Consider the following 16948-nt stretch of genomic DNA (forward strand, 5'->3'; position numbering starts at 1 on the left):
CCAATTTAAAATTGCCTACAGCCATGTGTTATTATTTTAGGCCTTCGATGCCTGTCTGCGGTCACTCCTTCCACTAGGCCTCCACTGACCACACCACTGCTGTCCGTGTACCCCTGGAACCAATTTAAAATTGCCTACAGCCATGTGTTATTATTTTAGGCCTTCGATGCCTGTCTGCGGTCACTCCTTCCACTAGGCCTCCACTGACCACACCACTGCTGCCCGTGTACCCCTGGAACCAATTTAAAATTGCCTACAGCCATGTGTTATTATTTTAGGCCTTCGATGCCTGTCTGCGGTCACTCCTTCCACTAGGCCTCCACTGACCACACCACTGCTGCCCGTGTACCCCTGGAACCAATTTAAAATTGCCTACAGCCATGTGTCATTATTTTAGGCCTTCGATGCCTGTCTGCGGTGACTCCTTCCACTAGGCCTCCACTGACCACACCACTGCTGCCCGTGTACCCCTGGAACCAATTTAAAATTGCCTACAGCCATGTGTTATTATTTTAGGCCTTCGATGCCTGTCTGCGGTCACTCCTTCCACTAGGCCTCCACTGACCACACCACTGCTGCCCGTGTACCCCTGGAACCAATTTAAAATTGCCTACAGCCATGTGTTATTATTTTAGGCCTTCGATGCCTGTCTGCGGTGACTCCTTCCACTAGGCCTCCACTGACCACACCACTGCTGCCCGTGTACCCCTGGAACCAATTTAAAATTGCCTACAGCCATGTGTTATTATTTTAGGCCTTCGATGCCTGTCTGCGGTCACTCCTTCCACTAGGCCTGCACTGACCACACCACTGCTGCCCGTGTACCCCTGGAACCAATTTAAAATTGCCTACAGCCATGTGTTATTATTTTAGGCCTTCGATGCCTGTCTGTGGTGACTCCTTCCACTAGGCCTCCACTGACCACACCACTGCTGCCCGTGTACCCCTGGAACCAATTTAAAATTGCCTACAGCCATGTGTTATTATTTTAGGCCTTCGATGCCTGTCTGCGGTGACTCCTTCCACTAGGCCTCCACTGACCACACCACTGCTGCCCGTGTACCCCTGGAACCAATTTAAAATTGCCTACAGCCATGTGTTATTATTTTAGGCCTTCGATGCCTGTCTGCGGTCACTCCTTCCACTAGGCCTCCACTGACCACACCACTGCTGCCCGTGTACCCCTGGAACCAACATCAGAAAATATAAAAATAAGTATTTTGCTTATAAAAAAGAAAATACTGGAGAGATATCAAATGCAGACATTTTAACATTAAAAACAAACAAATACAACAAAAATCTGGTACAGTACTAAAAATGGCCACCAGCTACAATAACTTTCTCCTGCAAGTAGTTAACTGAAAGGTTTTTTCAATTTTAACCCCTTAGCGACCGCCGATACGCCTTTTAACGGCGGCCGCTAAGGGTACTTAAACCACAGCGCCGTTAATTAACGGCGCTGTGGAAAAAGTGTATAGCGCCCCCCACAGGCCGATTTTCTCCGGGGTCTCGGCTGCCGAGGGTAGCTGAGACCCCAGAGAACATGATTCGGGGGGTTTTTAACCCTCCCCGCATTTGCGATCGCCGGTAATTAACCGTTTACCGGCGATCGCAAAAAAAAAAAAAAAAAAAAAAAAGCGATCTCTTTTTAATTTCTCTGTCCTCCGATGTGATCGCACATCGGAGGACAGAGAAAAGGGGTCCCAGGTGGCCCCCCAATACTCACCTAGCTCCCCCGATGCTCCTCGTGTCTCCCGGTGGGCGCCGCCATCTTCAAAATGGCGGGCGCATGCGCAGTGCGCCCGCCGGCCGGCACCGGGAGAATCTTTGGGGTCTCGGCTGCCTGGGGTAGCCGAGACCCCAAAGAGCATGATCGGGGGTCGGTTTTAGCGACCCCTGTTTTGCGATCGCCGGTAATTAACTGTTTACCGGCGACCGCAAAAAAAAAAAAAAAAAAAAAAAGTAAAGTGTAATTCTCTGTCCTCTGATGTGATCGCACATCAGAGGACAGAGAAATAGGGGGATTCGGGGACCCTAGCATACTCACCTAGGTCCCTGGATCCTCTTGCTGCTCCTCCTGGCCGCCGGCAGAAGAACATGGCGGACGCATGCCCAGTGCGCCCGCCATCTGTCTCCATCTGCCGGCCGGCAGGAGAACAGCAGTTAGGGCTAAAATTAGGGTTAGGGGTAGGGTTAGGGGTAGGGTTAGGGTTAGGGTTAGGGGTAGGGTTAGGGGTAGGGTTAGGGGTAGGGTTAGGGGTAGGGTTAGGGGTAGGGTTAGGTTAGGGGTAGGGGTAGGGGTAGGGTTAGGGGTAGGGTTAGGTTAGCGGTAGGGTTAGGGGTAGGGTTAGGGGTAGGGTTAGGGGTAGGGTTAGGGTAGGGGTAGGGTTAGGGCTAGGGTTAGGTTAGGGGTAGGGTTAGGGGTAGGGTTAGGGGTAGGGTTAGGGTTAGGTTAGGGTTAGGGGTAGGGGTAGGGTTAGGGGTAGGGTTAGGGGTAGGGTTAGGGTAGGGGTAGGGTTAGGGGTAGGGTTAGGTTAGGGGTAGGGTTACGGCTAGGGTTAGGTTAGGGGTAGGGTTAGGTTAGGGTTAGGGGTAGGGTTACGGCTAGGGTTAGGTTAGGGGTAGGGTTAGGGTTAGGGGTAGGGTTGGGGCTAAATTTAGGGTTAGGGTTGGGGCTAAATTTAGGGTTAGGGTTGGGGCTAAATTTAGGGTTAGGCTTCTTTCACACTTACGTCGGTACGGGGCCGTCGCAATGCGTCGGCCCGACATACCGACGCACGTTGTGAAAATTGTGCACAACGTGGGCAGCAGCTGTAGTTTTTCAACGCATCCGCTGCCCAATCTATGTCCTGGGGAGGAGGGGGCGGAGTTACGGCCACGCATGCGCGGTCAGAAATGGCGGATGCGACGTACAAAAAAACGTTTCATTGAACGTTTTTTTGTGCCGACGCTCCGCCAAAACACAACTGATCCAGTGCACGACGGACGCGACGTGTGGCCATCCGTCACGATCCGTCGGCAATACTATGGGCAAAAAACGCATCCTGCGGGCACATTTGCAGGATCCGTTTCTTGTCCAAAACGACGGATTGCGACGGAATGCCAAACAACGCAAGTGTGAAAGTAGCCTTAGGGCTAGGGTTAGGGTTGGGGCTAAAGTTAGGGCTAGGGTTGGGGCTAAAGTTAGGGTTAGAGCTGGGATTAGGTTTAGGGTTTGGATTAGGGTTGGTATTAGGGTTAGGGTTGGCATTAGGGTTACGCTTGGGATTAGGGTTAGGTTTGGGATTAGGGTTAAGGTTAGGGTTGTGATTAGGGGTGTATTGGGATTAGGGTTAGGGTTGAGATTAGGATTAGGGGTGTGTTGGATTTAGGGTTTTGATTAGGGTTATGGTTAGGGTTGACATTAGGGTTGTTTTGGGGTAAGGGTTGTGATTATGGTTAGGGTTAGTGATTAGGATTATGGATCAGGTTGGGATTAGGGTTAGGGGTTGGAGCTAGAATTGGGGGGTTTCCACTGTTTAGGTACATCAGGGGGTCTCCAAACACAACAGCCAATTTTGCGCTCAAAAAGTCAAATGGTGCTCCCTCCCTTCTGAGCTCTGCCGTGCGCCCAAACAGTGGGTTACCCCCACATATGGGGCATCAGCGTACTCGGGATAAATTGGACAACAACTTCTGGGGTCCAATTTCTCTTGTTACCCTTGTGAAAATAAAAACTTGGGGGCTACAAAATCTTTTTTGTGAAAAAAAAAAATATTTTTTTATTTTCACGACTCTGCATTCTAAACTTCTGTGAAGCACTTGGGCATTCAAAGTTCTCACCACACATCTAGATAAGTTCCTTGGGGGGTCTAGTTTCCAAAATGGGGTCACTTGTGGGGGGTTACTACAGTTTAGGTATATCAGGGGCTCTGCAATCGCAACATAATGCCCACAGACCATTCTATCAAAGTCTGCATTCCAAAAAGGCGCTCCTTCCCTTCCGAGCTCTGCCGTGCGCCCAAACAGTGGTTTACCCCCACATATGGCACATCAGCGTACTCGGGATAAATTGGACAACAACTATTGCAGACCAATTTCTCCTGTTACCCTTGTGAAAATAAAAACTTGGGGGCTACAAAATCTTTTTTGTGAAAAAAAAAATATTTTTTATTTTCACGACTCTGCATTCTAAACTTCTGTGAAGCACTTGGGCATTCAAAGTTCTCACCACACATCTAGATAAGTTCCTTGGGGGGTCTAGTTTCCAAAATGGGGTCACTTGTGGAGGGTTTCTACTGGTTAGGTACATCAGGGGCTCTGCAAATGCAACATAATACCCGCAGACCATTCTATCAAAGTCTGCATTCCAAAACGGCGCTCCTTCCTTCCGAGCTCTGCCGTGCGCCCAAACAGTGGTTTACCCCCACATATGGGGTACCAGCATACTCAAGACAAATTGGACAACAACTTTTGGGGTCCAATTTCTCTTGTTACCCTTGTAAAAATAAAAACTTGGGGGCTACAATATCTTTTTTGTGGAAAAAAAAATATTTTTTATTTTCACGGCTCTGCATTATAAACTTCTGTGAAGCACTTGGGCATTCAAGGTTCTCATCACACATCTAGATAAGTTCCATGGGGGGTCTAGTTTCCAAAATGGGGTCACTTGTGGGGGATTTCTACTGTTTAGGCACATCAGGGGCTCTCCAAACGCGACATGGCGTCCGATCTCAATTCCAGCCAATTCTACATTGAAAAAGTAAAACGGCACTCCTTCTCTTCCAAGCTCTGCGGTGCGCCCTAGCAGTGGTTTACCCCCACATATTGGGTATCAGCGTACTCAGGAGAAATTGCACAACAACTTTTGTGGTCTAATTTCTCCTGTTACCCTTGTGAAAATAAAAATTTGTGGGCAAAAAGATCATTTTTGTAGAAAAAATGCGATTTTTTTTTTTTCACGGCTCTACGTTATAAACTTCTGTGAAGCACATGGGGGTTCAAAGTGCTCGCCACACATCTAGATAAGTTCCTTAAGGGGTCTAGTTTCCAAAATGGTGTCACTTGTGGGGGGTTTCCACTGTTTAGGCACATCAGGGGCTCTCCAAACGCGACATGGCGTCCAATCTCAATTCCAGCCAATTCTACATTGAAAAAGTAAAACGGCGCTCCTTCACTTCCAAGCTCTGCGGTGCGCCCAAACAGTGGTTTACCCCCACATATGGGGTATCGACGTATTCAGGAGAAATCGCACAACAACTTTTGTGGTCTAATTTCTCCTGTTACCCTTGTGAAAATAAGAATTTGTGGGCAAAAAGATCATTTTTGTGTAAACAAAAGCGATTTTTTTATTTTCACGGCTCTACGTTATAAACTTCTGTGAAGCACTTGGGGGTTCAAAGTGCTCGCCACACATCTAGATAAGTTCCTTAAGGGGTCTAGTTTCCAAAATGGTGTCACTTGTGGGGGGTTTCCACTGTTTAGGCACATCAGGGGCTCTCTAAACGTGACATGGCGTCCGATCTCAATTCCAGCCAATTCTGCATTGAAAAAGTCAAACGGCGCTCCTTCACTTCTAAGTTCTGCGGTGCGCCCTAACAGTGGTTTACCCCCACATATGGGGTATTGGCGTATTCAGGAGAAATTGCATAACAAAATTTATGGTTACATTTCTGTTTTTACACTTGTGAAAATAAAAAAAATGGTTCTGAATTAAGATGTTTGCAAAAAAAAGTTAAATGTTCATTTTTTCCTTCCACATTGTTTCAGTTCCTGTGAAGCACGTAAAGGGTTAATAAACTTCTTGAATGTGGTTTTGAGAACCTTGAGGGGTGTAGTTTTTAGAATGGTGTCACACTTCATTATTTTCTATCATATAGACCCCTCAAAATGACTTCAAATGTGATGTGGTCCCTAAAAAAAAATGGTGTTGTAAAAATGAGAAATTGCTGGTCAACTTTTAACCCTTATAACTCCCTAACAAAAAAAAATTTTGTTTCCAAAATTGTGCTGATGTAAAGTAGACATGTGGGAAATGTTATTTATTAACTATTTTTCGTGACATATCTCTCTGATTTAAGGGCATAAAAATACAAAGTTTGAAAATTGCAAAATTTTAAAAATTTTCGCCATATTTCCGTTTTTTTCATAAATAATCGCAAGTAATATCGAAGAAATGTTACCACTAACATGAAGTACAATATGTCACGAAAAAACAATCTCAGAATCAGCGGGATCCGTTGAAGCGTTCCAGAGTTATAACCTCATAAAGTGACAGTGGTCAGAATTGCAAAAATTGGCTCGGTCATTAAGTACCAAATTGGCTCTGTCACTAAGGGGTTAAACACAGATATGGCATCCACCGAGTGTTGTCCTGTCGCGTCTTCTTTATATTATTGCCAAGAAGATGCAAAACAATGAAAATAATAAAATCATTATTTACCAAAAAAATAGAGTAAGTCAAAACCACATTGCAAATAAACATTCATTACAAATAAAGAAGCAGGGCGCGTCCGAGGGTGAGTATATACCTAATAAGAATATAATCACCCTCGGACGCGGCCTGCTTCTTTCCGACAGCCTTCCTTCCTAAGAATCAGCCCTTCCGTGGTGTAGAGAGAGGGTTTGTTACACTCCAAGGTGTTCCCCAGGTTGCCTTTCCTGAGCTTCGATCTTCCGGCTCTCGTTTAGTAGTTGTTGGAAACTACGCTGCATTAGGCCTACAAATTGGGTATGGGGTGTAGAGAGATGGTGTGTTCCACTGTAGAGAGATGGTGTGTTCCACTCCAAGGTGTTCCCCAGGTTTCCTCGCCAATGCTTCGATCATCATGCTCTCGTTTAGTAGTTGTTGGAAACTATGCTGCATTAGGCCTACAAATTGGGTATGGGGTGTAGAGAGATGGTGTGTTACACTCCAAGGTGTTCCCCAGGTTTCCTCTCCATTGCTTCGATCTTCCGGCTCTCGTTTAGTAGTTGTTGGAAACTACGCTGCATTAGGCCTACAAATTGGGTATGGGGTGTAGAGAGATGGTGTGTTACACTCCAAGGTGTTCCCCAGGTTTCCTCTCCATTGCTTCGATCTTCCGGCTCTCGTTTAGTAGTTGTTGGAAACTACGCTGCATTAGGCCTACAAATTGGGTATGGGGTGTAGAGAGATGGTGTGTTCCACTCCAAGGTGTTCCCCAGGTTGCCTTTCCTGAGCTTCGATCTTCCGGCTCTCGTTTAGTAGTTGTTGGAAACTACGCTGCATTAGGCCTACAAATTGGGTATGGGGTGTAGAGAGATGGTGTGTTACACTCCAAGGTGTTCCCCAGGTTTCCTCTCCATTGCTTCGATCTTCCGGCTCTTGTTTAGTAGTTGTTGGAAACTACGCTGCATTGGGCCTACAAATTGGGTATGGGGTGTAGAGAGATGGTGTGTTCCACTCCAAGGTGTTCTCCAGGTTGCCTTTCCTGAGCTTCGATCTTCCGGCTCTCGTTTAGTAGTTGTTGGAAACTACGCTGCATTAGGCCTACAAATTGGGTATGGGGTGTAGAGAGATGGTGTGTTCCACTGTAGAGAGATGGTGTGTTCCACTCCAAGGTGTTCCCCAGGTTTCCTCGCCAATGCTTCGATCATCATGCTCTCGTTTAGTAGTTGTTGGAAACTATGCTGCATTAGGCCTACAAATTGGGTATGGGGTGTAGAGAGATGGTGTGTTACACTCCAAGGTGTTCCCCAGGTTTCCTCTCCATTGCTTCGATCTTCCGGCTCTCGTTTAGTAGTTGTTGGAAACTACGCTGCATTAGGCCTACAAATTGGGTATGGGGTGTAGAGAGATGGTGTGTTACACTCCAAGGTGTTCCCCAGGTTTCCTCTCCATTGCTTCGATCTTCCGGCTCTCGTTTAGTAGTTGTTGGAAACTACGCTGCATTAGGCCTACAAATTGGGTATGGGGTGTAGAGAGATGGTGTGTTCCACTCCAAGGTGTTCCCCAGGTTGCCTTTCCTGAGCTTCGATCTTCCGGCTCTCGTTTAGTAGTTGTTGGAAACTACGCTGCATTAGGCCTACAAATTGGGTATGGGGTGTAGAGAGATGGTGTGTTACACTCCAAGGTGTTCCCCAGGTTTCCTCTCCATTGCTTCGATCTTCCGGCTCTTGTTTAGTAGTTGTTGGAAACTACGCTGCATTGGGCCTACAAATTGGGTATGGGGTGTAGAGAGATGGTGTGTTCCACTCCAAGGTGTTCTCCAGGTTGCCTTTCCTGAGCTTCGATCTTCCGGCTCTCGTTTAGTAGTTGTTGGAAACTACACTGCATTAGGCCTACAAATTGGGTATGGGGTGTAGAGAGATGGTGTGTTCCACTGTAGAGAGATGGTGTGTTCCACTCCAAGGTGTTCCCCAGGTTTCCTCGCCAATGCTTCGATCATCATGCTCTCGTTTAGGAGTTGTTGGAAACTACGCTGCATTAGGCCTACAAATTGGATATGGGGTGTAGAGAGATGGTGTGTTACACTCCAAGGTGTTCCCCAGGTTTCCTCTCCATTGCTTCGATCTTCCGGCTCTCGTTTAGTAGTTGTTGGAAACTACGCTGCATTGGGCCTACAAATTGGGTATGGGGTGTAGAGAGATGGTGTGTTCCACTCCAAGGTGTTCTCCAGGTTGCCTTTCCTGAGCTTCGATCTTCCGGCTCTCGTTTAGTAGTTGTTGGAAACTACGCTGCATTAGGCCTACAAATTGGGTATGGGGTGTAGAGAGATGGTGTGTTCCACTGTAGAGAGATGGTGTGTTCCACTCCAAGGTGTTCCCCAGGTTTCCTCGCCAATGCTTCGATCATCATGCTCTCGTTTAGTAGTTGTTGGAAACTACGCTGCATTAGGCCTACAAATTGGGTATGGGGTGTAGAGAGATGGTGTGTTCCACTCCAAGGTGTTCTCCAGGTTGCCTTTCCTGAGCTTCGATCTTCCGGCTCTCGTTTAGTAGTTGTTGGAAACTACGCTGCATTAGGCCTACAAATTGGGTATGGGGTGTAGAGAGATGGTGTGTTCCACTGTAGAGAGATGGTGTGTTCCACTCCAAGGTGTTCCCCAGGTTTCCTCGCCAATGCTTCGATCATCATGCTCTCGTTTAGTAGTTGTTGGAAACTACGCTGCATTAGGCCTACAAATTGGGTATGGGGTGTAGAGAGATGGTGTGTTACACTCCAAGGTGTTCCCCAGGTTTCCTCTCCATTGCTTCGATCTTCCGGCTCTCGTTTAGTAGTTGTTGGAAACTACGCTGCATTAGGCCTACAAATTGGGTATGGGGTGTAGAGAGATGGTGTGTTACACTCCAAGGTGTTCCCCAGGTTTCCTCTCCATTGCTTCGATCTTCCGGCTCTCGTTTAGTAGTTGTTGGAAACTACGCTGCATTAGGCCTACAAATTGGGTATGGGGTGTAGAGAGATGGTGTGTTCCACTCCAAGGTGTTCCCCAGGTTTCCTCTCCATTGCTTCGATCTTCCGGCTCTCGTTTAGTAGTTGTTGGAAACTACGCTGCATTGGGCCTACAAATTGGGTATGGGGTGTAGAGAGATGGTGTGTTCCACTCCAAGGTGTTCTCCAGGTTGCCTTTCCTGAGCTTCGATCTTCCGGCTCTCGTTTAGTAGTTGTTGGAAACTACGCTGCATTAGGCCTACAAATTGGGTATGGGGTGTAGAGAGATGGTGTGTTCCACTGTAGAGAGATGGTGTGTTCCACTCCAAGGTGTTCCCCAGGTTTCCTCGCCAATGCTTCGATCATCATGCTCTCGTTTAGTAGTTGTTGGAAACTACGCTGCATTAGGCCTACAAATTGGGTATGGGGTGTAGAGAGATGGTGTGTTCCACTCCAAGGTGTTCTCCAGGTTGCCTTTCCTGAGCTTCGATCTTCCGGCTCTCGTTTAGTAGTTGTTGGAAACTACGCTGCATTAGGCCTACAAATTGGGTATGGGGTGTAGAGAGATGGTGTGTTCCACTGTAGAGAGATGGTGTGTTCCACTCCAAGGTGTTCCCCAGGTTTCCTCGCCAATGCTTCGATCATCATGCTCTCGTTTAGTAGTTGTTGGAAACTACGCTGCATTAGGCCTACAAATTGGGTATGGGGTGTAGAGAGATGGTGTGTTACACTCCAAGGTGTTCCCCAGGTTTCCTCTCCATTGCTTCGATCTTCCGGCTCTCGTTTAGTAGTTGTTGGAAACTACGCTGCATTAGGCCTACAAATTGGGTATGGGGTGTAGAGAGATGGTGTGTTACACTCCAAGGTGTTCCCCAGGTTTCCTCTCCATTGCTTCGATCTTCCGGCTCTCGTTTAGTAGTTGTTGGAAACTACGCTGCATTAGGCCTACAAATTGGGTATGGGGTGTAGAGAGATGGTGTGTTCCACTCCAAGGTGTTCCCCAGGTTGCCTTTCCTGAGCTTCGATCTTCCGGCTCTTGTTTAGTAGTTGTTGGAAACTACGCTGCATTAGGCCTACAAATTGGGTATGGGGTGTAGAGAGATGGTGTGTTACACTCCAAGGTGTTCCCCAGGTTTCCTCTCCATTGCTTCGATCTTCCGGCTCTTGTTTAGTAGTTGTTGGAAACTACGCTGCATTGGGCCTACAAATTGGGTATGGGGTGTAGAGAGATGGTGTGTTCCACTCCAAGGTGTTCTCCAGGTTGCCTTTCCTGAGCTTCGATCTTCCGGCTCTCGTTTAGTAGTTGTTGGAAACTACGCTGCATTAGGCCTACAAATTGGGTATGGGGTGTAGAGAGATGGTGTGTTCCACTGTAGAGAGAAGGTGTGTTCCACTCCAAGGTGTTCCCCAGGTTTCCTCGCCAATGCTTCGATCATCATGCTCTCGTTTAGGAGTTGTTGGAAACTACGCTGCATTAGGCCTACAAATTGGATATGGGGTGTAGAGAGATGGTGTGTTACACTCCAAGGTGTTCCCCAGGTTTCCTCTCCATTGCTTCGATCTTCCGGCTCTCGTTTAGTAGTTGTTGGAAACTACGCTGCATTGGGCCTACAAATTGGGTATGGGGTGTAGAGAGATGGTGTGTTCCACTCCAAGGTGTTCTCCAGGTTGCCTTTCCTGAGCTTCGATCTTCCGGCTCTCGTTTAGTAGTTGTTGGAAACTACGCTGCATTAGGCCTACAAATTGGGTATGGGGTGTAGAGAGATGGTGTGTTCCACTGTAGAGAGATGGTGTGTTCCACTCCAAGGTGTTCCCCAGGTTTCCTCGCCAATGCTTCGATCATCATGCTCTTGTTTAGTAGTTGTTGGAAACTACGCTGCATTAGGCCTACAAATTGGGTATGGGGTGTAGAGAGATGGTGTGTTCCACTCCAAGGTGTTCTCCAGGTTGCCTTTCCTGAGCTTCGATCTTCCGGCTCTCGTTTAGTAGTTGTTGGAAACTACGCTGCATTAGGCCTACAAATTGGGTATGGGGTGTAGAGAGATGGTGTGTTCCACTGTAGAGAGATGGTGTGTTCCACTCCAAGGTGTTCCCCAGGTTTCCTCGCCAATGCTTCGATCTTCCGGCTCTCGTTTAGTAGTTGTTGGAAACTACGCTGCATTAGGCCTACAAATTGGGTATGGGGTGTAGAGAGATGGTGTGTTACACTCCAAGGTGTTCCCCAGGTTTCCTCTCCATTGCTTCGATCTTCCGGCTCTCGTTTAGTAGTTGTTGGAAACTACGCTGCATTAGGCCTACAAATTGGGTATGGGGTGTAGAGAGATGGTGTGTTACACTCCAAGGTGTTCCCCAGGTTTCCTCTCCATTGCTTCGATCTTCCGGCTCTCGTTTAGTAGTTGTTGGAAACTACGCTGCATTAGGCCTACAAATTGGGTATGGGGTGTAGAGAGATGGTGTGTTCCACTGTAGAGAGATGGTGTGTTCCACTCCAAGGTGTTCCCCAGGTTTCCTCGCCAATGCTTCGATCATCATGCTCTCGTTTAGTAGTTGTTGGAAACTACGCTGCATTAGGCCTACAAATTGGGTATGGGGTGTAGAGAGATGGTGTGTTCCACTCCAAGGTGTTCCCCAGGTTTCCTCGCCAATGCTTCGATCATCATGCTCTCGTTTAGTAGTTGTTGGAAACTACGCTGCATTAGACCTACAAATTGGGTATGGGGTGTAGAGAGATGGTGTGTTCCACTCCAAGGTGTTCTCCAGGTTGCCTTTCCTGAACTTCTATCTTCAGGCTCTCATTAAATTGTGGTTAAACGGAACAACTGCATTTGGCGTACTAGTTGGTTTGGGGCCTACTATCGGTGTCTGCCGCTCCTTGCTGTTCTCCTGGTTTGCTGTCCTGAAATTCCGTTTTCAGGCGCTCGTTAAGTAGTTGTTAATGTTAGACTGCATTTGGAATACTAGTTGGGTTGGGGCCTACTATCGGTGTCTGCCACTCCTTGCTGTTCTCCTCCACTGAACAAAGCTGTGCCGCCTGTTTACTACTGTTGCCAATTTTGAACTGCATTTCGACTACTTACTGATTTGGGCCTACTCTCTGTGTCAGCCTCTCATTCCAGTTGTCCTCCACTGCAATGCCCCCTGATTAGTCCTGTGTTACCAATTTTGAACTGCATTTAGCCCACTTTATTCTTTGGGCCTATATCTGTGTTTCCTCCTCATCCTGCCCATTGCCCAGCCAGTGATAGATGAGTCTGCTGGTACATTGACCCATAAAGCAACATTTCCCGTGCACGCTACACTGCAAGATTGTGACCCTGCTGAAAGTCAGGTCCCCCTTCCCGCATACCATACCACCTTACACGGGGACAAACAGGAAGGTGCAGATGAAAGTGCAGGTTCCTTCATCAGGTGGGGGGAGGAATACTAGTTGGCGACGTCACTGGCACAGGGCCTCTCATGGTACGCAAAAGTGTTGCTGCCGGTGGGAGGCGCCCCCGCCGTGCAAACACACCGCTGTACTTTGAGGGGCCCTGTGCCAGTGCCAATGCCAACGAGTGGGCCCCCCCTGCTTGCTCAGGTTCACAGCACTTGCAAAGTTGAAATACTTACCTCTCCCTGCTCCACTGCCGTGACGTGGTCCAGATTTCCTGGGCCCACTAATTACTTGAACCAGCCCTACCCACCACAACTTTAGCCAAATGACCCCCAATTTCAAATGCCTTCCAATTATTATAAGGTAAATTACGCTTGACAAGCTTCATTAAGAAGAATGGATGGTTTTGACATTAAAATGGGCACTCTAGGTGTTTTCCTGGCCCCCACTCACTGCCGACTATGCTGCCCCATTGACTTGCATTGGGTTTCGTGTTTCGGTCGATCCCGACTTTACGTCATAATCGGCCGATTTCACTCGACCCGACTTTTGAGATAGTCGGGTTTCGCGAAACCCGGCTCGACTCTAAAAAGGTCAAGGTCGCTCAACTCTACTCAGCAGTTTCAAAATACTTCTATATATATCATGATGGAGACGATTCAGAATGTAGAGTTACAGGTATAGTGCGAGTCATTAAACCACCGAGAGGAGGTGATCACCATAGGAAACGCCTTAATTAGTAGTCCTGGTGGATATACCTGCTGCAGACCAGGGCTCTATTAGGTATAAATGTCAAACATGATCTTACAGTATCTACCATTATGAATAATGATGTTATCACAAGTTTTTCGTTTTCTCTATACTCAATTAATACACATGATCCAATATCGCTTTCATATCTTATTCATCATGAATTGTATGTTTTTAATTTATGCATTGCAGTCTAATAGGATTGACTAGAAAACATCAGGTGCTTCAGACAATAAGCAGTATATAAGGTCGATATGTAGGTCATTATGGGATGCAATGACTAAAACGAGTCTGCCAGTGTGATCTCTCGCGTCCTGGAGTTGTGACTATTATGCTCTTTGTTATTATTTTTAAGATTTTTCAACAAAAATTAATCTTTATGGAATTTCTGAAGCTGAACATTTTTACCATTGATTATCCCATACCTTTTCCACCTGTCTATGGGCAGTGTCTTCATCCTTCTTCTGTGCAGGCAACGGCAAGTGACTACACAGTAACAGGGACTCAAATGCGCATGTCAGAAGAAGGATGGAGACACTGCCCATACAAAGTCAGATAAGGTGCAGATAATTGTGTAAGTGCACAGCACATTCGGGGGATTGCAGCGCCACAGCGGCACGTCACAGGGCATTGTGACGTGCATGGGAGGGAGATGGTCTAATAATGAAGACAGGAGACAAAGATTTCTTCTAGGCACCACACGCCCCGAAACCTGGACGAAATCATTAACATAAAAGATTAAAACTCAATTTCTAAACAACTAGACTGCATAGTAGTATACTAGCACCGCACACTGTAAAGCCTAGAAGAAATCATTAACATTAAAGATTAAAACTCAATTTCTCAGCAATATGCCCATAGTAATAGCTTAAATGCATCCCAGGGGTGACAAATTCCCTTTAAACTACTGTGCCTTGCGAAAGTATACGGCCCCCTGGAACTTTTCATTCTTTTCCCACATATCATGCTTCAAACATAAAGATACCAAATGTAAATTTTTGGTGAAGAATCAACTACAAGTGGAACACAATTGTGAAGTTGAATTTATTGGTTATTTTACATTTTTGTGGAAATTCAAAAAATGAAAAGTGGGGAGTGCAATATTATTCGGCCCCTTTACTTTCAGTGCAGCAGACTCATTCCAGAAGTTCATTGTGGATCTTTGAATGATCCAAAGTTGTCCTAAATGCCTAATGATGATAAATATAATCCACCTGTGTCTAATCAGGTCTCCGTATAAATGCACCTGCACTGTGATAGTCTCAGGGTTCTGTTTGAAGCACAGAGCATCATGAGGACCAAGGAAAACAACAGGCAGGTCCGTGATACTGTTATGGAGAAGTTTAAAGCCGGATTTGGATACAAAATGATTTCCAACATCCCAAGGAGCACTGTGCAAGCGATCATATTGAAATAGAAGGAGCATCATACCACTGCAAATCTACCAAGACCCTGCCATCCCTCTAAACTTTTATCTCAAGCAAGGAGAAGACTGATCAGAGATGCAGCCAAGAGGACCATGATCACTCTGGATGAACTGCAGAGATCTACAGCTGAGGTGGGACAGTCTGTCCATATGACAACAGTTGTACACTGCATAAATCTGGCCTTTATGGAAGAGTGGCAAGAAGAAAGCCATTTCTCAAAGATATCCATAAAAAATGTTGCTTAAAATTTGCAACAAGCCACCTGGGAGACACACCAAACATGTGGAAGAAGGTGCTCTGGTCAGATGAACCCCAAATCGAACTTTTTGGCAACAATGCCAAACAATATGTTTGGCCTAAAGATAACACAGCTCATCACCCTGAACACACCATCCCCACTGTCGAACATGGTGGTGGCAACAACATGGTTTGGGCCTGCTTTTCTTCAGCAGGGACAGGGAAGATGGTTCAAATTGATGGGAAGATGGATGGAGCCAAATACAGGACCATTCTTGAAGAAAACCTGTTGGACTCTGCAAAAGGCCTGAGACTGGGACAGAGATTTGTCTTCCAACAAGACAATGATCCCAAACATAAAGCAAAATCTACAATGGAATGGTTCACAAAGAAACATATCCAGGTGTTAGAATGGCCAAGTCAAAGTCCAGACCTCAATCCGATCGACAATCTGTGGAAAGAGCTGAAAACTGCTGTTCACAAACGATCTCCACCAAACCTCACTGAGCTTGAGCTGTTTGCCAAGGAAGAATGGGCAAGAAGTTCAGCCTCTCGACTTACAAAACTGATAGAGCCATACCCCGAGCCACTTGCAGCTGTTATCGCAGCAAAAGGTGGTGCAACAAAGTATTAAGTTAAAGGAGACAAAAAATATTGCACGCCCCACTTTTTAGTTTTTGCATTTCCTCTAAAATTGAATAAATTTCATTCAACTTCACAATTGTGTTCCACTTATTGTTGATTCATCACCAAAAATTTACATTTGGTATCTTTATGTTTGAAGCACGATGTGTGGGAAAAGGTTGAAAAGTTCCAGGGGGCCGAATACTTTCGCAAGGCATTGTACCATACTGCTTTATTTATGTACTGCTCCACATCTTGTGAGGTAGCTCAGGTTTTCCCCTGCTTTTTATGGTATTCTTAAATATATTTTCAATAAAAATAATATTTTTAACGTATTTTTAGCATATGTCTCTTTGTTAACCTCAGAATTAAAGCTCTTGGGGTACAGTTCTGGCCCCCCACATACTTACCTCTCACTGTGCCTCCACAGATCCAATGTCTTCCACGTCTTCTGACTCGCTGACATCTCAGGACGGAAGGCTTGATGACGTCACTACAATGTGCCCTCTGCGCTGAGCAGTGCAGGGAGTCAGAAGATGCTGAGGAGACCGCAGCAGCGAGGGAAGAAGGAGAGGTAATTATTTGTCTATTTTTTTTTATGTATGGAGCATTATAAGGGGCCCACTCTGGAGCACTATATGGTGCCCATTCTGTATGACACACTATATGGGGCCCATTTTGTATGGAGCACTACATGGGGCCCATTCTGTATGGAGCACTATATGGGTCCCATTCAGTGTGGAGCACTATATCTGGCCCATTTTTTATGGATCACTATATAGGGTCTATTCTGTATGAAGCATTATATTGGGCCCATTCTGTATGGAGCATTATTTGGGGCCCATTCTGTATTAAGCATTATATAGGGTCCATTATTCTGTATGGAGCATTATAAGAGGTCTATTTTTCTGTATGGAGCATTATATGAGGTCCTATATACTGTATGTAGCAATATATGGGGCCCATAATTCTGTATGGAACAATATATGGGGCCCATTATTCTGTATGGCATATAATATGAGGCTCATTTTTCTGTATGGCATATTATGTGGGGTCAATTGTTCTGTATGTAGCATTATATGGGGCCCATTATTCTGTATGGTGCATTTTATAGGGCTCATTATCCTAAATGGAGCACTATATGGGGCTCTTTATACTTCATGGAGC

Source organism: Ranitomeya imitator, chromosome 5, assembly GCF_032444005.1.
Source record: "Ranitomeya imitator isolate aRanImi1 chromosome 5, aRanImi1.pri, whole genome shotgun sequence".
NCBI classification, from domain to species: Eukaryota; Metazoa; Chordata; class Amphibia; order Anura; family Dendrobatidae; genus Ranitomeya; species Ranitomeya imitator.